General features: G+C 39.8%; 1 protein-coding gene across 9 annotated transcripts in view; it reads left to right on the top strand.

Moving 5' to 3' along the window:
* The first annotated feature begins 4,571 nt into the window (after positions 1–4,571).
* The window catches only part of Csnk1g1 (casein kinase 1 gamma 1), a 166,147-nt gene continuing 148,509 nt past the window's right edge, over positions 4,572–22,209 (top strand). For 4 of the 9 annotated variants that reach the window (XM_087199122.1, XM_087199119.1, XM_087199116.1 and 1 more), the window contains exon 1: positions 4,618–4,796. The gene's annotated coding sequence lies outside the window, so the exon portion shown is untranslated. Of the gene's footprint in view, positions 4,797–19,063; positions 19,244–22,209 lie in introns of all 9 variants that reach the window. The other 5 variants (XM_087199121.1, XM_087199118.1, XM_087199114.1 and 2 more) reach the window with 3 other exon arrangements.

Here is a 22,209-nt window from a genome sequence, read left to right as displayed (position 1 = left end):
CATATTTTTATGACTTCCATTTGCTTTAAAAAGCAGAGTTAGACTTTTGCTCATTAAAAATCATCAGTATTAATTAAACTTAATCTTTATCATTCTTCATTAAGGAAGCCAAAGGTGTAATGTTGAAAAAATTTGAACAGGTATCTTCTTCCTTTCAGATAAAGTTAAGGACAGTTTGGTCTTGAGGGTTTAAACAAGTGATAATCAAAACTTAAGAACAAAGCTGGGTGTGATGGCACACACCTGTGATCACAGCTATTGTGGAGGCTGAAGCAGAAGGACGATAAATTCCAGCCCAGCCTGGGCAACTTACCAAGAACTGGTGTCAAAATTTAAAAAAAAAAGAAGAATAAGAGCTGGGCTTGTTCTGTCATAGAGCGTTTGCCCTGCATGTGTCATGTCAGGCTCTGGGTCCAGTCCTCAGTGGGGTGAGCAAACAAACCGAAAAGTTAAAAATATTAGCATAGAACCAGAAAGAAAGATTTGATGGAGTACATAAAAAGAGAAATTTTCCTTGGATATATATTTGACTCCATTTCATAAAACATTACCTTTTGAGCTTATACTTTTAAAGTTGGAAATAAATAAAACATGATAAGCAAATCATGCCATAAGGCCAGAGCTATATCTGAAATACTTGGAGTTCCCACTACATTTCTCAAGATAGCCAGCAGTAAAATTGAAAAAGTGTGTGTAATATTACTTGTTAACTGATGTCTTGCTTCCTTATAACACTTTTTGCTTAGTGTCAGGGTGTCACTTTTCAAAATAACCGTGTTTAGGCCAGGGATTTAGCTCAGTGGTTTCACCGCCTGCTGCGCAAGCGCAAGGACCCGAGTTAGATCCTCGGTACCAAAAGAAAAAAAACAAAGAACAAAATAACTGTGTTTTGATAGGCATGTTTTTCTGAAATTTGCTTGAAATAAATGCTTATTTTTACAATACACTTTCTATCCATTTGTGTGGTTCTTATGACTCTGTCCTATTACATGGTTATATTCTATTTCTTCCAAACAGATTGTTTTCACTCCCCTTCTTTTTCACTCTCCTTTTTCTTTTCGTGGTGCTGAGGATTGAACCCAAGGCCTTGGGCATGTTAGGAAAGTGCTCTACCACTGACCAAGACCAACATCCCCAGTCCTCCCTTCTATTCTTAGTTCTATCCTTGAAATAACAGAACAAGTTAGTCCTTCCACACAATGTCCTTCAATTATTTAAGGATAATTGTTACATCTTTAGCCTTTTCTAAGGCTTAACATTCTATTGTTAATGTCACTTATCGCCTAAGTGACTTATTCTGAATCCCTTGGTATAAGGGAGTATGTATTTTGCATTGTACAGAATATTGTTTGGGCATATAAATGGTAAATTTAGCTAAATTCCTTTTTCCTTTTTATCTGTGGTGAGTATTGAACCTAGGGGCTGATGCATGCTAAGCAAGTGCTTTATCACTGACCTACACTCCTTCACTTTTTTATATGTATTTTTTAAGGTTAGGAGAGTTTTTATTGGAAATAATATGAAGAAAAATAGCTCCTGGAATTCTAGAAGGGATCCTGAACAGGTGACCCTACAGTGGAACCTCAAGTTAAGACTGGTCTGATATGAACAACTTGGGTTATGACTGGAATTTTAGTTTTAAGTTACAAACAAAGTCTTGAGTTATGACCCGAATGCTGGCCACTTGTGCTTCCAGATGGTCTCAGATACAGATTTAACCCTTAAAGAGTTCTGGAAGGAACATAAGATGAAGGTACTGTACTGATTTATGAAGGGTATTTGAGATCAGTCTAGATCTGAGACAGCATAGTTATACAGTTCATATTAAGAATACAAATTCTAGGGCTGGGGATTTAGCTCGGTTCCAGCGCCTGCCTTGAAAGTGCAAGGTCCCGAGTTTAGTCCCCGGTACCAAAAAAAAAAGAATACAAATTCTTAAGGGCTGGGGATTTGGCTCAGTGGCACCGCGCCGCGCCTGCATTGCAAGCACAAGGTCCTGAGTTTGATTCCCTGGTACTGCAAAAAAAACCCAACCAACCAAGCAAAAAAACAAATTCTTCTAATACCGATTACAAAATCCTAAAAGTGTAGTTAAACTCACATACCTAGTTTTAGGTGTAAGCTGTGCTAGCCATCTGTCGAACTCTCCAATGATTATGTAGAAAATGACTGAAATTACAGAGGTCACATGACCATTCTAGAGTCTAGCCATTCATTTACCTATACAAAAGTGACTGAAGCCAGGCATGGTGGTGCATGCCTGCAATTCTAGCATTCTGTGGGGCTGAGCATTACAAGTTTGTGTCCAGCCTGGGCAACTTAGTGACTTAGCAATATCCTGTCTCAAAATCAAAAAATAAAAAAGTTTGGGGATGTAGCTCAGTGCAGAGAGGCTTTGGGTTCAATCCTCAGTAACATATGCACACATGCACACACACAGAGTGACTGAATATTTTAAAAAGCTGTACAGAGGATGAAAGCATTCTGCTTATAGATTTTCCTCAGGCCATGGCTAAAATTAGTGAAGTATAAGAATTTGCATTTTCATATTAGCTTAAACTATCATGCTTAATTGTTTAATTTTACTCATTAAGATATTACTTTAAGAACACATTTACCATAATCATGTTTTAATTTTAATATATATTTAAGTCTATGATTGCTTTAGATAAGTTGTTGCTCATTGGGATCATACTTTTATCTACTTTTTTTTTTTTGGTACCGGATCGAACTCGGGTCCTTAGCTTGCGAGGCAGGTGCCAGAACCACTGAGCTAAATCCCCAGCCTTTCTACTTTTCTAATATAAAGGTTTTTAAGAATTACTTATACCTGTTAGCAGTTGAAATACCATGGTAATAGGTTTATCATTTGACACTTTCAGCCAAGTTTTTTGTTTATTTTGGTAAGGGAGAAAGAACCAAGGGCCAGGCTGGGGATTTAGCTCAGTGGTGCGGGTCCTGCCTCATAAGCACAAGGTCCTGAGTTTGATCCCCAGTACAACAACAAAAAAGAACCAAGGGCCTTGTGCATGAAGCACTCTACCACTGAACTACATCCTCAGCTCTCAGTAAGGTTAAGAAAAATTGATTACCAGATGCATGCAGATTTCATGTGAATTGTGTGTACTTACTCCCTCGTGTATACATGTTGATGGCAGGAATAGAAATGTTTTAAATTTACTTAACAACCTGACACATTTGAGTGATTTCCTAAAGTTTTGCTAAGTTGACTGCCTAGGGTTAATCAATTAAATCCAGGAAACCAGTAGACTTGGTGTTTCTTTTAAGTTACTGAAGCCCATTTCCTATCTGTCCTAGCTGAGGTGGTCAACTGTCCAGTATTGGCGACTAAGAGATTGTTATGATCAATAAAATTGGGACCTGCAGTTGCAAGTATATTCCCGAGTAGAGAAAACAAATTCAGAAGCTACATTTAAACTTTAATGCTTTTAAGCAGACTTATTTAAGTTAGGAAAGCCAAGTAAAGATTTTTATTTTTCTCTGAATTTTTTTTTCTACCGGGGATCGAACTCGGGATCTTGAGGTTTTGAAGCAGGCGTCAGAACTACTGAGCTAAATCCCCACCCTTTCCCTGAATTTTTAATTACCTTTTTTTTTTTTTGGTACCGGGGATCGAACTCAGGACCTTGCGCACTTGAGAGTCAGGCGCCGGAACCACTGAGCTAAATCCCCGGCCCGAATTTTCAATTACTTTAATGACATACGTCATTTACTAAAGGAGATTATTTTGCTGGGGTTTACTCCAACCAATAGTTTTCCCGATATTTTCAACCCCTAAATGATCCTGACAGAATGAATGACGTTTCTTATTGACATCTGTCCTCAGTTTAAGTACTAAGGTTTATTCTTTGTGAAGGATTTGACGTCTTTCTCCTTCCAAAGTTTGATTACGAGCTTTCTTTGGTCTTTTTCTTTGCTTTCTTTTTTCAGGATTAAATCCTAGTCAATTTACATCGAATCTTTTTAGCCTCTTCCATTTAGCTAGGTTATTTCCAGACCATACACAAACACACAATCCTTACAACAGATGACTGAAGACAAACCTTTTTCTCACCATTCGGCTTCAGGGGCTGTCACAGGAGAATGCAGCGCATGGAAAAGCTTTTAAAAATCTAGATGAAACACAACAGGAAATCCACAAGAGGGAGATGCTTGCTTAACTGCTACAAAGTAACTCCCGCGTGGGATCAGCGAGGAGCTTTAGGAGCAGCCACAGGGTTGGCCTTGGCCTCAGAGCGGAAAGGAGCAGGTGTATGTCGTTGGTGGGGGTTGAGGTAGACTAGTTGAAGAGAAAAGCGACATGGGCTTCATGCCCCTAGCAGCGAAGCCCTTCCTCTGACTAAGACCGTGAGCTGAAGATAAGAGGGTGTTACGAAGACGCTCCCAGCCTATCTCTTGGTAGTGCCAGAAGAAATGGGTGTGGGTGTCTTTCAAGGCACTTCCGCTTAGCAACCCCACGCCGTTGCTAAGGAGGGGCGGCAGCGGGGATGACCCGGAACTGGTGGTGTCAATGTTTCGGTGGCCACTGAAGTTTGTCCTATCAGGAGCGCCAGAGTACATTGCGGGCTCCAGGCTCTGGGCGGGGCCAGCGCTAATGATTCCGGTTCGCTCCTGCCGCCCCTCGGCTCCTCGTCTCCCCCTCCCCTCCGCCTCCACTCCTCCCTCCCGCTCTTGGGAAAGAGAAGCGGCGGCTGTGGGTGGTTAGAGAAGCACTCGGCGCCTCAGGGACGGGAAAGCGCCCGCTCCATTTGAGCCCGGGAGCCCAGCCGATCCAGGTACTTGCGCTGGGTTCGCCGGGGTCCGGGAGCCTCGAGTCTGACGGGGTGTGTGTGGGTTTGAGAGGGCTGCTGGGCGCCCCTTTCCTGGGTCCGGGCGGAGGCGCCGGGATCCCGGGTGGGGCTCAGGCCGGCTAGTGTGTGTGTGGAGGCTGTGGGGGCGGAATGCGTGTGCTGGGGGACACCCGGCAGAGAGTTTCAGGGGGTTGGTGGGAGGCGGGAGGAGGCGGTGCCCCTCGGAGGCAGAAGACTGCGGCCGGTGGAGACCCGGAGTTTGCCACCTGGAGGACTCGCTCCGAAAGGGGAGCATCCTCCTGGGCCAGAAGGAGGGCATGGACTCGGCGGGTGGCTTGGGGCCGCCCCAGGCTTCCAGCGCCTGCTTTCCCGGCCACCCTGCTGGAACAGAGCCGGGCTGCGACTGTGGTGGGGGTTCCGAGTCGTCGGGGCACCGCGGAGCCGCCCTTGGCAAAGCGAGGGCAGCAGAGTGGGTGGTGAGACCTCTCCACCCAACTTCCGTGCGCTTCCCCGGCTTCTTCCTTTACTGCCCCCTCGCCCCGGCGTCCCGTAGGAGCAGGGTCCCCGAAGTGGGCCAGAATCAGCATGAAAGAGGCTGGAACTAGGCTTGTGGCCGCTAAATGATACTTGAGATATTTGGAAAGTATCGGAATGGTATAACCAACCCAAGTCTCCCAGCCCGATGTATATATCTGGTTAAATTTTCTTAGATTAGTACAATTCTGAGAAGTATGTAACTGTAGTCAAGCGTAGCCTCGTATAGTAGATATGTGCTAAAAAAGAAGAAAGACAAAAAACCGGCTGGAAAAACCATAGCTATAGAGGTCTAGGTGAGACATGTTGAGACAAGCCTTTTCTGTTATTATTATTAATTGCCATTATTATTTGACTTTGCAGTAAACCTGCCCTCGTTTAAATGAAGCAAAAAAATCCTTTTATGTTTCAGTCAATTGAGTGAATTGTAGGTAGTGTAGTGATATATGTCTCAGAATAGATTCGCGAACGTTAGGAGAGACAAGATTCTCTGCTGTTGAGCTCTCTTAATCTTTTAAGGAGATAATTGTGGTCAAGTGGAAGTATTGGCTTTCAGGTAGATAAATCTGGGATTGAACCCAAACTGTGGCACATTTGCTAGTTGTTCACCTGGAGCGAGTCATGAAACTAATGAGAGCTTAAATTTCTTCATAAATCGTGTTAACATTTTTTATCTGTTTTATAAAGGGGTAATGTATTTAAATATCACCCCCCCCCCCAGTGCTAAAGATTGAACTCAGGACCCAGCACATGCTATGCAAGTGTTCCGCCTCTGAGCTACAGTTATATTCTCAGCTCCAATAACTTATTTTATTTATTTTTTGGTACCGGGGATCGAACTCGGGTCCTTGCGCTTGCGCAGCAGGCGACGAAACCACTGAGCTAAATCCCCGACCCCCAATAACTTATTTTAAACTGAAGTATCTTTGAATTGCAATGAATTATTGTCAGTCATACAGAATCAGGGTAGCCCGGTTTAGTGGAATGAGGTTTTTGTTTCGTTTTATTTTGTGAGGCAGGGTCAGGTGTGCACCACCACCACAGTCTGTTTTTGTTTTTTGACAGGGTCTTGCTATGTAGTTCAGGCTGGCCTTGAACTCACTGTATATAGCCCAGGCTGGCCTTGGACTTGCCTTGATCCTCCTGCCTCAGTCTCCTGAGTGCTAGGATTATTGGCATGTGTTACCACGCCCAGTTTGGAATGAGGTTTGAAATGAAGAAACTAGATGATAATATTTCAAAGCGTATGTATACAAAAGGACTCGCGGTGCCTTCTGAAAATAAGTATTTTTCTTGTGTGTTGCTGGGGATTGAGCCCAGGGCCTCCTACGTGCTAAATATGTATAGTTCCTATATTAAGTATATATATATATATATATATATATATATATATATATATATATATTAAGTAGCATAAAATTTCATTATCAGTAGTTTCTTAAAACTTGTTATTATAAGATAGGGTATGTTTTGATTTTTGAAATGACCAAGGTATAGTCCCTAGTTTTGCTCAAATACATTATAATACTGTATACAGCATGGATTGATGTTAAAAAAATGTAAAAGGTATTGTGTATAATTTTTCGTGCTGGGGATAGAATCCAGGACCTAGCATATGTTAAGACAAGTGATTTACACTGAACTACATCTCTAGTCCTGTGTAAATCTTAGTTAATATCACGTTTCTTTCCCTTCTTGGGGGGGGCTGGCCTTGAACTCACTAGCCAGAATTGGCTTCAAACTCATGGTGATCCTACTGCCTCAGCCTCCTGAGTGCTGAGATTACAGGCGTGTGTCACCACGCCTGGCTCTTTATAGAGAATTACAACATAGGAAGTAGTTCTCATTTTAAGATTACAATCTGGGCCGGGGTTGTAGCTTAGTGGTAGAGCTCTTCCCTAACATGTATGAGGCTCTGGGTTCCATCCCCAGCACTGCAAAAATGTAAAAAAGATTAAAATGAACATCAGTAGCCTGATTCGTCTATATATTGGTCAAACTTAATTCTTATATGTAATCTGCAAAATATATAAAAATGGAATAAAGTTCTGCCTTGAAATCGTTTACTATCAGAACATAGAAAAAAACCCAAAAAATATGAAATCTTTATATTCAGTTTGCAGATTGATTGATTGATTACCAGGTCTTGCCACGTACAATAGTAGTTCAGGCTGGCCTTGAACTCACTGTGTAGCCTAGGCTGACCTCAAACTTGCAATGCTTCTCCTGCCTCAGCCTATGGAGTGCTGGGATTACAGGTGTGTGCCACCATGCCTGGCTACTTTGCAGATTTAATACTTTGAACTAACATTGGTTTTTTTGGTACCAGGGATAGAACTTGCGACCTTGTGCTTGCGAGGCAGGCGCTGGAACCACTGAGCTAACATTGTTTTTTAATTTAATTTATAGTTAGTAGTTTTGTTTTGTTTTGCTTTTTTGTTTTGGTACGATACTGGGAATTGAACTCAGGGCCTCACACTTGCCAGGCAGGCACTGTAAAACTGAGCTGCATCCCTGGCCTAGTAGTTTTTAAATGTACTCTATACTGAGAAAACTCTGAGGGAGTATAAATAACTTGCTTTTTGTTCATAACTTGTTTTAATAATACTTTTTTTTCACCACTATTGAGGACTGAACCCAGGAGCCATTGAGCTACATCTGCAGCCCTTTTTATTTTTTATCTTTGAGACAAGGGCTCACTAAATTGCCCAGGTGGAACTCATTTGTGATCTTCCAGCCTCAGCCTCTGGAGTAGTTGAGTTTATAAGTGTATGCCATCAGAACTGGTTTCCTTTTTGTTTTTCCAGAGACAAGGTCTTGCTATATAAGTTCATCCTGGCCTTGAGCTCACTGTGTATCACAGACTGGCCTTGAGCTAGCACTGATCTCTCCTGCATCAGTTTCCCAAGTGCTGGGATTATAGGCATGCATCACTATGCCCAGCCGTTTTGTGTTTGTTGTTTTGCCTGTGGAACTGAGGATTGAATCTAGGGCCTTCATACTGAGCTATATCACCAGCCCTTAAAAATAATTTTTTAAAAAATCAGAGTCTTGGTAAGTTATTAAGTTGCCCAGATTGGGCTCAAACTTTCAGTCTTCCTGCCTCAGCCTCCCAGAGAGCTGCGATTACAGGTCTGTGCCACCATGTCCAACTTCAACTTTTTAAATGGCTCTTCTGAGAATGTAAAGTCTAGTATATAGGCATATCTAAGCCTTTTTTTTTCCCCCAGTTGGGTTTTTTGCTATGTATCCTGGCCTCTAACTTGTGGTGATCTTCCTGCCTCAGCCTCCTAAATTCTGGGATTATCAGTGTGTCCCACTGTTGTGTTTTCTTGGATCATTATTTTTCATCATCTCATGAACCTTTTTTTTTCCCTTTGGTACCAGGGATTGAACTCAGGACCTTGTATTTTCGAGCAGGCGCAGCGCCACTGAGCTAAATCCCTGGCCCTCATCTCATGAATCTTAAAGTTGAGGTCCTGTTGTCTTGCTTTGATAAAGCTATCATAAGTGGCATCCTCTAATCTCATAAAACTTTAGCAATCTATTTTAATGTAAGAGGATATTAGCCGTTAGAGCAAAATATTTTATCTAAATTGTATTCAATGAATAGAGACTATTAGAGGTGTACTCTTTGGAATGACTTCTTCCACTCAAATTATGTGGCTGTTCCAAGGACTTCTGCAGTTGTCTGTTAGGGAATTTGCTTGGCAGGAAATCTAAATATGACTAAACCTTATTTTAGTATCTATCTCGTGGCTGATCTCAATAAATTTTAGGAACTGTTAGGAAGATACACACCTCATGTACTAGAATCATATGATGAACAAGTACAGTACAGTTAATTTTTTTGGTGGTGCCAAATTAAGAGTGAAGCAGAGTTCCTGTGGTGACATTAAAAATGTCCAGATCTGCTTTCTCTTTTATTCAAACCAAGTGAGTATTCTTTCAGAGCTTGTTTCTATTTTATATTAACTTTATGTGTACCAATACTCCACCATGAATGTATTTATTGTGTTTTGCAAACATACACTAATTTTAAAAAGGGGGAAGTATAACAATACCACAGAGTGGCCCTGTAATCCCAACTGTTTGGGAGACTGGGGCTAGTTCAAGGTCAGCCTGGGCAAGTCAGCAAGATAAAAAGAGCTGGGATGTAGCTTAGTGATAGAGTACCCCTGGGTTATGCTTTGAATCTCCAATAAGGTTACATAATCCTTGTATGAAGAAAAAAATGATACAACTATAATATTACTAATTTTAATAGAAACCGTGTCAATGGTCTACATAAGTAGAAGTAGATTTTCTTGAAAACCTGAATTTGTGGAATAATAGTTTTTCTGTATTTAACTTCTAATTTGTCTCTGCTCATTTCTGCTTAATATAGAACCTTTAATAAGCTGAGATTTGAAAAGAAAGAATTTACTTCAGAATTACCATTTTAAGTTTTATAGATTACTTGTTTAGAGAGTGAAATTGGATTTTGCCATTACTGGGATGATGTTCAAGATGGACTCAGGAAAAAAAATTAGATGCCATCTGTTTCAGATTCCTTCTTTCCCCACCCCTTCTGTTTTTGTGGCTTTGAATTTGTCAGATTATTTTTCAAAAATAAAAACCTATAGTAGATTTAGATTATACAATATCAGCTCTTGATGAACATTTAACTAAAGAACTTGTACTTTCATACTGAGTGAGGATGATCGTAGGCATTGGTTAAAGGTAATTGTTTCAAACTTTAATACCAGGTACCTTCTTAATTTTTTTTTTTGGTACTGGGGATTGAACTCAGGACCTTGCGTTTGCGAGGCAGATGGCGGAACCACTGAGCTAAATCTGGGCCAGGTCTTCTTAAATTTTTTGTTTTTATTTTTTTGGGGTTTTTTTTGGTACCGGGGATCAAACTCAGGTCTTTGCTCTTGCGCAGTAGGTGGCGAAACCACTGAGCTAAATCCCCGGCCCCTCTTCTTCAATTTTTAATTGTCATTATTATTAATTTATTTATTTTTGGTACCGGGAATTGAACTCAGGTCCTTGTGCTTGTGCAGCAGCAGGCAGCAAAACCACTGAGCTAAATCCCCCGCCCCTCTTCTTAAATTTTTAATTGTCATTATTATTTATTTATTTATTTTTGGTACCGGGAATTGAACTCGGGTCCTTGTGCTTGTGCAGCAGCAGGCAGCGAAAACAATGAGCTAAATCCCCGGCCCAATTGTCATTATTTTTAAAAATCTTTTTTATTTTTTTTTGGTACTGGGGATCGAACTCGGGTCCTTGCATTTGCACAGCAGGCGGTGAAACCACTGAGCTAAATCCCTGGCCCTAAAATCATTTTTTGTCAGTAATGTTTACTACAGTCCACTTGGTAACAGTTGCTTTAAAAAATTAGATATAGTGGTCTTAGAATAAATCTGTATTCACTGGATATATTAAAAGAAAATCCAAAGAAAAGCTTCTGTTGAAGATTTTTACTTAGTGATAAACTCACTTAGATATACTCTTCCAGTGGTGAGTTTGCCTTACCTTTATGCCTTATGTTGTTTAGTTTTCATTTAAATATATACACACACTTGGTTCTTTTAAGTTTGGTCTCTCTCTTTTTCTTTTTTTTGTCTTTCTCTCTGAGGGATGCTGGGGAAATTTGGATCTTAATGATCCTGGGAATAGTATTAGATTTACTAAAACCAGAACAGACTATATCTTGCTGAGGTTGTAGTAGTTGATGCTTAGCCTGGACCAGAAAGACCCAGGCATCTTTGGGAACTATAAATATAAAGTAACACTAGTTGGGTATCCCAGAAATGGCCTGAAGAGAGCCATCTGTATAGAAGAGAATTACTTGTGCTCTTTCTGCAGTAGGAATGTTCAAGTGAGGTAGGAAGGCAGATGGACTGCCCCTGCATTATTGTAGCCCATGCCTGACCCAGAAACTTGATGTGGGCAGTATAGTTATGATGGGGGCCGAGGTGCCAGGGATGGGAATTGGTTTGTTTTTGGTCTGTTTGTTTGAAGTGGAACAAACCCAGGGCTTTGTACATGCAAGGCAAGTGTTTTACTCCCGAGTTACATTCCCAGCCCCAGGAATTGTTTTCAGTCATGTCTTATATATCACAATGAAGATATGGACATATTATGTAGTAAAAAGGATATTTTCTTGAGTTTTACCAGAGAAGCTTGGTGAAGAAATAGACATTGCCCTAGTCACCAAAGGGGACTTGCTGTACCTCTCTGGTTGCTGGGTAAGCCAGTAAGAATCTCTGTGGTTTGATGTCTTCATCAAAATGCCATGTGTATTTTCCAGGAAACAGTAGCATTGGATCCACATTGATTTCTCTTGCTTACACAAGAAATGGTTGTTGAAGACTTTGGGGCCTCTGATCATACATTTCCATCCCTCTTGATAAATTTTTTTGAGACAGGGTCTCACTATGTGGTTCGTGTTGGCCTTGATCTCACTATGTAGTCTAGGTTGGCCTCCAAGTTGTGGGTGCTGGGATTATGGGCATGCACCACCATGCAAAGCCTCTTGGTAAGTTTTATGGTACAATTTGTTGGTGCTAATGAACGTTGTGAATTAAATAGTTAAGTTTTGGTGCTTGAATGTCCATGATAATTAACTGGATTTTATTTCAGCCTCTTTAAGATAAATTACTAACTACAATTGTGGTCAGGGAGCTTCTGTGTGGGATCTCTTCTCCATTTATTTGTTTTGTTGTTGTTATGGCAGATCGAACTCAGGACCTTGAGCTTGCGAGGCAGGCGCAGTGCCACTGAGCTAAATCCCCAGCCCTCTTCTACATTTCTTAGAGGTCACTCAGATGTAGATGCCAATGAGCAAAGGAAAGACCAATGCCAGAAAAATGACCAGGGGATTAAAATTTTGTTTTCACTTTCCTAAAATTTCTGTAGTCTACAGTGGCAATATCCACTCTGAGATTGTGTTTGTACTATTGCATCTTATTTATTTTTGTGGTGCTGCACATTGAAACTACACTGGATGCACTGAGCTACATTTCCGGCTCTTTTTATTTTTTTATTTTAAGACAGGGTCATGCTAAGTCACTAAGTTGCTGAGGATAAGGGCTACAAGTTGTGATCCTCCTGCCTCAGCCTTCCAGAGGGCTGAGATTACAGGCGTATGCTACTGCACCCAGGACATTATTTTTGTTTTTTATTTTTGGTGCTGGAGCTTGAACCCTGAACCTTACTAAGTTTATACTCTACAATTGCTTTCCTAGTCCCCTCTTTTGTAATTAACATTCTTTTTTTTTTTTCTTTTGGTACCAGGAATCAAACTCAGGACCTTGTGCTTGCCAGGGAGGTGCAGTATCACTGAGCTAAATTGCTGGCCTGTAATTAACATTTTTAAGACAATTATTTACGTAATAATTGAGCAAATAGTACATAGAGTTCCATATGCTCTCCTCTCCCCAAAGTTTCCCCTATTACTAATGTCTTCCCTTAGTGTGGTACGGTTGTTAAAATTAATGAACCCATATAGATACTGTATTACGAACCAGTCCATAGTTTAATTTAGGTTTTATTCTGTATTGTACAGTTTTGTGGGCTTCAAATGCATAATGACATGTATCTACTATTACGGATTCTTGTATAATAGTTTCACCGCTCCAAAAAATCCCTTATGCTTTCCTGCTTTACCTAGTCATCTCTCTACTCTTCCTCAAGTCATGGGGAACCACTCATCATCTTCTTTTTTAAAATTTGTTTTGGTACCAGGGATTGAACTCAGAACCTTGCACTTGTGAGGCAGGCGGCAGAACCACTGAGCTAAATCCCTGTGTCCCCCCCCTCCCCGCCTTAGAGTAGGAACAGTTTATTGAGAGAAAGATAGCTTTTGTCTAAGAGAGACAGAAGGGGGACCAGAAAATGGGTTACCCCTCGTCTTAACATCTATAGTTTTACCTTTTCCTACATATTGTATAGTTATCATATAATGTATAGCTTTTTAAGACTGATTTGATCTCCTTTAGCAATATGTATTTAAGATTCTTTTGTCCTTTCTTGCAGCGTGTTAGCTTTTTCTCAATCACTTTTGTAGTCTGGGAATTGAACCCATGGCCTTTGCACTGAATTACATACCCAACTCTTTTTTATTTTGAGACAGGTCTCACTAAGTTGCCCAGGCTAAGATAAAACTTGTGATCCTCTTATCTCTATCTCAGAGTGCTGAGATTACAGATGTCATGCCACAACACCTGGCTTTAAAAAAAAATACTGAACAATATTCTGTTTTTTTGGATGTGCCGCAGTTTATCATTTCTTATTTTTAAATTTTCTTTTTCTTTTTAAAAATTAATTTTATTGGTACACTTTTGATATACATAACGGTCATATTCATCATAAGGAATTTGTACCTATACATAATATTTCTTGGTTCTTTTTTCTCCTTTCTCCTCCCCTCCCTTCAACCCTTCTTCCCTTCCTTATTTACAAAAGCTTTGTTTCCATTTTTCCTTCTCTTCCTTTTTTTCTTTTTTCTTTTTTTTTTGGTACCAGGGATCAAACTTGGGTCCTTGTGCTTGAGCAGCAGGAGACAAAACCACTGAGCTAAATCCCCGGCCCTATTCCTTTTTTTCCTTTCTCCTTCTTTCCCTTTCCTCTCCCCTCTCCTTTGTTCCCCCTCCCATTTGAAGATTTTCTGTCTACTTCCCAATATCTGTCATCTATTTTGTTCTTATTTACCCTTTGAGTTTCTCACACAAGAGACGCAATGAGATATTTAAACATGTATGTCCGATTTACTTAAAAGTATGGTCTCAAGGTGCACCCATTTAACCTAGAAATGTCTAAAGTTTATCCTTCTTTATGGCAGAATAGTACTCCATTATCTTTCATCCATGATGAGTATTTGGGCTGTTTCTAAGATTTAGCTGTTACAGATTGTGCTGCTATAAACATGGGTGTGCATATATTGCATAAAACTTGTAAACATGGGTGTATGATGCTTTTAACTCTTTTGGGAAGATACCAAGAAGGAGAATAGCTGGGTCACATGGAACCTCTAATTTTAGTTTTTTGAGGAATCTCCATACTGATTTGCATATTACACTCCCACCAGTAGTGGAGAAATGTTCCTTTTTCCCCACAGTCTTGCCAGCATTGGTTATTGGTTGATATTTTTTTGGTACTGGAGATCAAACTCAGGACCTTGAGCTTGCAAGGCAGGCGGCAGCACCACTGAGCTAAATCCCTGGCCCTGTTCACTTCATATTTTGAAGACTATCTTTGTTGCTTCCAGTTTTTAGTAGTTATTAAAAAAACCCTGTAAATCTGCCTGTGCAGGTTTTAGTGTGGACACTGAATTTTAAGTTCCTTTGGGTAGTTACCCAAGAATGTGATTGTTGTATCACATGTTTAAGTTTGAGAAACTGCCAAACTCTTTAAAGTGGCTATAACATTTTGCATTCCCACTAGCAACAAATGAGAGAGTTCCTTTTGCCCCATATCCACACCAGCATTTGATATTTTTAAAAGGTTATTTTCTGATAGATATGTACTGGTATCTTGTTATTTCCAGTGCTGAGGATTGAGCTCAAGGCCCGTATATACTAAACACATTCTACCATTAAACTATATCCCCATTCCCTGATCAATTGTTTCTTAAAACTTTATACTTTTTTTGGGGCCAGGGATTTAGCTCAGTGGTTTCGCTGCCTGCTGCGCAAGCGCAAGGACCCGAGTTTGATCCCCGGTACCGGAAAAAACAACAACAACAAAACTATACTTTTTTTTTTTCCTGAGACAAGGTCTCATTGTATGGTTCATGCTGGCCTTGAACTCTATGTAGACCAAGCTAGCCTCTGACTAAGGTCAATCCTCCTGCCTCACCCTTCCAAGTGCTAGGATTACAGGTGTGTGCCACAACACCCAGTTCAAATTTTATTCTAAAATTATTTAATAAATATTGGGGGGGAAGGGGGCTGGGGATACAGCTCAGTGATAGAGCACTTACCTAGCATACCTGAGGCCCTGAGGTAGATCCTGGCCATTTAAAAAAGAAACTAAAAAGGAAAACCACAAGCTATTCAATTTGTTCATTTTAGGATTTTTTTTTTTTTTTGTACCGGAGATCAAACTCGGGACCTTGCACTTGTGAGGCAGGTGGTGGAACCACTGAGCTAAATCCCAGGCCCCCCCCTGTTCGTTTTAGTTTAACAGTACCCTTACCCCCCCGCCTTGGTAATCTAACCTATGCCTCAGGCATGATGGGCAAGCACTGTACCACTTAGCTACATTCCCATGATGGGGATGGGGGCAGGGGTCAAATGAGATTTTCCTAACCTTCTTGGATGTAATTAGAGGCATTGTTTAGAATCTGCTTTTGCCTTATTAAAAGATTGATACTAGGTTATGAGTTAATTGACAAGTGCCCGATTGTTTTGACATGAGCATTAGGAAGTGTGAGCCAAACCTGGTACCAGGTAAATGACAGTTGCAGGCAGTCAAGGGGCTTGGTAGGAGATGTTTATTCAGAATTTTTGAACTGTCGCTGAAGTTAAGGGGCTTCGCCACTTATATGTTTTATTGTTCAAACTTTCAGCTGTACAGTATGTTTTTTTTTTTGGTACCAGGAGTCGAGCTCAGGACCTTGGTTTTGTGAGGCAAGCATGCTGCCACTTAGCTAAATCCCAGGCCTCTACGGTACCTTGACTATCCTCATGGCTTGCTTCTTTCTACTACACTTGTGGAAGGCTATCCAGAAGATTGAGATGCCTAAGACTGAATAGGAAGAGAGAATGTACCGTAGTTTCTTGACTTGATTTTTATTTTCTAATTCTGCCTCAGGGTGTAAGTCAATTCTAAAAGTAATAGAATGCTGTCCTATCCTGTAGCTAGGTACTGTTAGCTAGAATCCTCTTTCTTTTGGTCTTCTTTACTGTCTGTATTCCTAGGATTTCTTCTTTTTCTAAGATATTTTAATCTTAATGAGAAAGTAACATCTAAATATTCTGGTCGTCTAGGATAAGATACAAGAATGATTTAATAGCTCTCCATGGTGGGTTTTGTTTGCTTTTCAATTAGTTTAATAACAACAGAAACTATTTTGTTTGTGTGAGAGCACTTCGATTCTCTAGAGATAGATGCTTTCCAAATCAATCAGTACACAAACTCACGTTCTCTTTAATAGGACCCCTCTGGTTAATGCCAGAATTTCTTAAATTACGTAGATGATGGAATCATAAAGGCAAAAGAAAACACAGAAATGATCTAGTTAGACCCTTTCACTTTACAGCTGTGACTGCTTAGATGCAGAAGCTAAGTGACTTGCTCAAAATCATACAGCTAGTTAACAAATGAGACAGTTCAGGCTTCCTGATCCCTGGTGCAGTCTCAATTTCTGATGTAACTACACTAATTTTTGTTGTTATTTTTTGTGAAGGAAGAACTTACAGCTTAATAGGAAGTAGGTTTTCCAGGAAATTTAAATGAGCTATTAAACTACCATAGTACTTCTTAGAATTCAAACATTTGGTTCAGTTTCTCATGTGTGAAATATTGAGTTAGTGTGTATTTCTTTCAGTCATTTAGTGTCACTGGAGTCTTAGTTATTAGCAAATTTGTTATGTTTCATATTCTAGATAGAAATTGCCCAATTGAAATAATGGTGAAGTTATACCTTATATTTAGTAGGCACTCATTTAGCTGCATTGAAATGAATCTTAATGTATTTTTTTCTTTGCACAATGGAGATAATCTGTTAATATTTAATACCATAAAGCAAAAAAGGAATTCTGCTTTCATGTGGCGATGCATTTATAAAACTAGAGTGGTGTGTTATGTAAAACTAAAAGTACAGCTCAATTTAATATGCATCTGGTGGATTCAGGGCTTGCAGAGTGCACATCTGTTGAGAAAACAGATCATAGAACTATTCAGAGTTTGCGCATCTTTAAATGTGTGTGCTTTGATTCTCTTCAGCTGTTTTGTAACCATTTTTAATGAATTTAGAAAAGGACATTTGCTCCAACAAAGCAACTTGTGAAGCCATTTATGGTACTGTTAGTCATTTTATTATTTCCACAGTACTTTGATATCTTAGCATTTTTCTTTCCAGGTCATTTATATCAAGAAAAGGGCTGTCTTAGTTACTTTTCTTGTTGCTGAGACAAAATACCCAATACCCCCAAGTGAGGACAGGAAAGGTTTATTTGGCTCAGTTTGTAGAGGCTTCAGTCCATAATGGGCTGGCTCCAAGGCAGGGTGGCCTGGCAGACAGGGATTGCAGAGGAGAAACAGTTCGTGGTGGTCAGAAGGTCCCAAAACAAGTAATCTAGGGACCTGACAAATCAAATCTCTTTCTGTCCCTTATATTGTATCCAGGCTACCAGGATTAGAGGGTGTCAAGGCAATCAGCAGACTGATTTAGTAATTACACATCCTCAATCCCAGCACCCTTAATTCTAGTATAATAGCACCATGAATCAATCACACATTCTGGATCCAGCCGCCTCTGAAAAAGCCCAGCCTATGACTGCATGAGGCTTTGAGGGGACATCTAGACCCAAATTGTAACAGAGGTTAAATGACTTATAACAAAGTCAGTATATTACAGAACTGTATTTAAAAAGGAGGGAAGTCGGAGGTGGTGGCACAGGCCTGTAATCCCAGCTCTCAGGAAGCTGAGTGGGGAGGATCACTGTGACTTTGTGACCATCCTGCACTACAAAGTGAGACCCCCATCTCAAAAAACTAAAAACAAAACAAAATTAAAAAGGAAGGAATACAGTTTCCCAAATTGGATATACAGTATTGAAGATATTTTAAGGCTTTGAATTCAGAGTTAATGAAGAAATCATCTCAGACTTGCTACTCTGTATTCATTACAGTTCTAGTACTATAGAGATGTAAAAATTGAAGATGGGGTCTATTGATGGATTTAGGAACAAGACTGGAAAGATGGTAACACAATATGATATATAATGAGGTACAAACTTGATCTATTCCCTGAACACTATAGGAATTTAATATTTCAATTCTGTTCTCTATTCTTATGAGTATATACCTAGGAATGAAATTGCTGGGTCATAGGATAATTATGTATTTTATTTTATTATTACTGTATTTTTTGCATGGCTGAAGATTCAAACCTAGCTCATGCTAGGCAAATACTCTACCACTGAACTACATCCCAGCCCCTTTTAAATTTTATTTTGAGACAAGCCCTTACTAAGTAGCCCGGGGGGGGGTCTCAAACTTAGGATCCTCCTGCCTCAGCTTTCCAAGTAGCTGGGATTCGGCGGGGAGGGGTTGGTGGTGGTGTTTTGTTTTGTTTTGGTTTTTTGCAGTACTGGGAATTGAACTCAGGATCTTGTGCTTGCAAGGCAGGTGCGTTGCCACTGAGCTAAATTCCTGGCCCTCCAAGTAGCTGGGATTTTGAGAAGGTTTTGCTGTGTTGTCCAGTCTAGTTATTAACTCCTACACTCAAACGATCCTCTGGCCTTCACTTCTTGAATAGCTGGAACTCCAGGCACCTAGCACTGTGCCCAAGAAACACAAATTTTATGTCATAAAGAATATCTACTTTCTCTTGCATTTTTACATGGTTAATGTTTGTCTGTCTTTTTTTTTTTGCTGTGGTGGGCATTGAACCCAGGGGCTCATGAATGATAGGTAAGGGACCTACCCCTGAGCTACATCCTCCACTCACTCCCAACCCTCCCCCCTCTTTTTTTTCTTTTTTCTTTTTTTTGTACCAGGGATGGAACTCAGGACCTTGTGCTTGTGAGGCAGGCAGTGGAACCACTGAGCAAAATCCCTGGCCTTCAACCTCATTTTTAAAAAAAATTAATTTTGGGATGGAGTCTTGCTGAAATGTCCAGTCTGACCTCTAACATGGATTTCTTCTGCTTGAGTCTCCCGAGTAGCTGAGATTACAGGTGTGTACCATTGTGCCTGGTAATATTTATCTTTTGACGTTGAAGTTTTAATTATTTCATAGGCAAGGCTGTACAGTACTGTGTCTGTATTTTTCCTTCTTGAAATTTAACTTCCTATTGTTAGGCCAGAAATGACAGCATAAACCTCTTTATGTACTCATCTGTGATTAAACTAGGGTTACATTGTTGGCACTAAAATACTACCTCCCAGCTACTAAACATACTTTAAATCTAAGTTGCCACACTTACCAGTACTGATTTCAGGGCCATTGGGATTTATCTCTATGTGGACCAGGTTAGGACAATGAATTCTTTTTCTTTGGTTAAAAAATTTTAAGATTTCTGATTTATGGTTGAAAAGATTGAGATAAAACATGTTGACTTGGGCAATTGGTTTATCTATGTTTAGAAGTCAGAATTTTTAGACCTTAGTTCTATTCCTAGCCTTCCTTCCCTCTGTATGGGAGGTTCTTCCCTACTCAACTTTGGATGTCTTGCATTGGTTTCCTTTTTGTACTAAAAGACTTAGGTGTTGAGTTGGCTATTCAGGATGATAAGGTGTTTTCTTTCTTTCTTTTTTTTTTTTTTTGGTACCGGGGATCGAACTCGGGTCCTTGTGCTTGCGCATCAGTCGGCGAAACCACTGAGCTAAATCCCCGGCCCGATAAGGTGTTTTCTTATTTGGAGGGAGCTAATTTGACACTACTTAACTTTAGTAGTAAAACTATATTGATTTCCTGTATTATTATAAAGCCTTGTGCCTGGAATGACCAGTTACAGAAAAGGGAGAATCTAACTTTGTCTTTGGCCACAGTGACCAGGGGAGAGATCAGGCCTCGGTTGAACTTGAGAATAGTCTATAGTGTCCTCACTAGGAGGAAACAGGTTGTACATTAAAGTTTTGGTTTTAAAGTAATAAAATACCTATGTGAGAGGGTGTCAGTGTGCAACCTGAAGAGATTTTTCAAGAACCGCAGCATATGTAACTATAGAATACATGATTGTTTTATGATATCCCTGAACTGAGTGTAACTTAATTGTAATGTCATAGTAGAGCATAAAAAATAAAATAGTAGTGTTAACTTTGACAGACTGTCTACTTCAAACCAGTAACTACATACTTAGTTTTGTGGTATTGGTTTTCATTGAACTCTTGAGCTGATGTTTCCTTGCAAATGTTATTTGTAATTTAAACATTGGTATTAGTAAGGTTTTCTATTACTGTGAGCTGCTTACAGAGGAAAAACATTTATTGTAAATGTTTTAGAGTTGTATAGATTTATAACAAAATGTAAGTGCTTATAATTTTACTCATATAGGGAAATTTAAGTTTGATGTATATTTTAAAAAAATTTTTTCTTTACATGTGCTTTTATTTTTTGTTAGAGAATATACTGCATACTATTTATCTTCTTGTTTATGCACACTTTTCTTAGCAGTACACGTCAGTGTTTTGTCAATTTTTAAATTTTTTTGATTCTGGGAATTGAACTCAGAGCCTTTACATTGACTTACATCCCCAACTCATTTTTACTTCTGATTTTATTTTATTTTATTTTTTATTTTGAGGGTTTTTTTAGGGGGCGATAGAATATCACTATGTAGTTCTCAGGCAGACCTTGTACTCATGGAGATCCTTCTGTCTCACCCTCCCCAGTGCTGGGATTACAGGCATATACCACCCCACCTGCCTTTTTGAGGGTGTGGACAAGATGCTTGGTTTGATGTTTTGTTGAGAAAGGGTCTCACTATATATTCCAGGCAGGACTTGAACTGGTTATCCTCTTGCCTTAGCCTTTGTAGTGCTGGAATTACAGACATGTACTACCATGCCTGGCTTTGTTTCTTACTCAAACTATTTATGAGATTATTTCATATGTGACCATTGTAAAGATTTGAACAAGTTACAAAGAACAAAATAAAACCACATGTAATATTTTCTTGAGGGTAATTATTGGCTGTTAAAATTTTACAAATTTGAAGCAGGGTGTGATGGCACATGCCTGTAAATCCAGCACTCTGGAGGGTGAGGCAGGAGGATCATTGAGTTGAAGGCTTGCCTGGGCCACATAGTGAGACTCTGTCTCAAAAACAGAAACGAAAAACAGAAAAAAGAAAAAAATTTTTTTTCAATTTTGTTCTGTGATTATATATTTTACACAGATATTTTAAATAAAATTTAAACTATTGAATTTAGTATATTTTACTTAATGTTGAGAACATTGCTCCATATCAACAGATATTGTTTTATGGTTATATCACACAAATTTAACTATACCTCTCATGGTTTTTATTTTCAGATTTTTGTTTTTATAAATTCTGAGATAGATGTCAACCTTTTTTTGGGCTGGGGATTTAGCTCAGTGGTTTTGCTGCCTGCTGCACAAGTGCAAGGACCCGAGTTCAATCCCCAGTACCAAAAAAACCCACCTTTTTTGTCTTGTTTTGTTTTTTGTGGTACTGGGGCTTGAACCCAGAGCTTCACATGTTAGGCAAACACTCTACCACTGAGCTACATCGCCAGCTTTGTTTTTTTTAAATCTTTTTGACAGGGTCTCACTATGTAGTCTAGGCTGGCCTTCAACTTACTACGTAGCTTTGGCTGCCCTCAAATTTAAGATTCTTTTCCTCTAGCTTCTTTAGTGCTAGTTTAGAGGTGGATACAACCATACCCGGCTTCTTATTTTTAATTTTGAGATAGGATCTGCTAAATTGCCTTCGATTTATAATCCTCTTGCCTCACCATCCTGAGTAATTGGGATTGTAAGCATGCTGGATTACACCTAGCAAACATCAGCCTATCCCTGGCTCCTTTTTTTTTTGGTACCAGGGATTGAACTCAGGACCTTGCGCTTGCAAGGCAGGCGTCAGAGCCACTGAGCTAAATCCCTGGCCCCTGCCTCCTTTCGTTTTGAGACAGGGTCTTGCTTAGTTGGCCAGGCTGTGCTCAAACTTGTGATCCTCCT

This window comes from Heterocephalus glaber, unplaced genomic scaffold, assembly GCF_053883595.1.
Source record: "Heterocephalus glaber isolate CG9 unplaced genomic scaffold, H.glaber_assembly_v1.0 deba00001689, whole genome shotgun sequence".
Classification (NCBI taxonomy): domain Eukaryota; kingdom Metazoa; phylum Chordata; class Mammalia; order Rodentia; family Bathyergidae; genus Heterocephalus; species Heterocephalus glaber.
The sequence above is the reverse complement of the archived record's forward strand: the minus strand, read 5'-3'. Positions and strand labels throughout refer to the sequence as shown.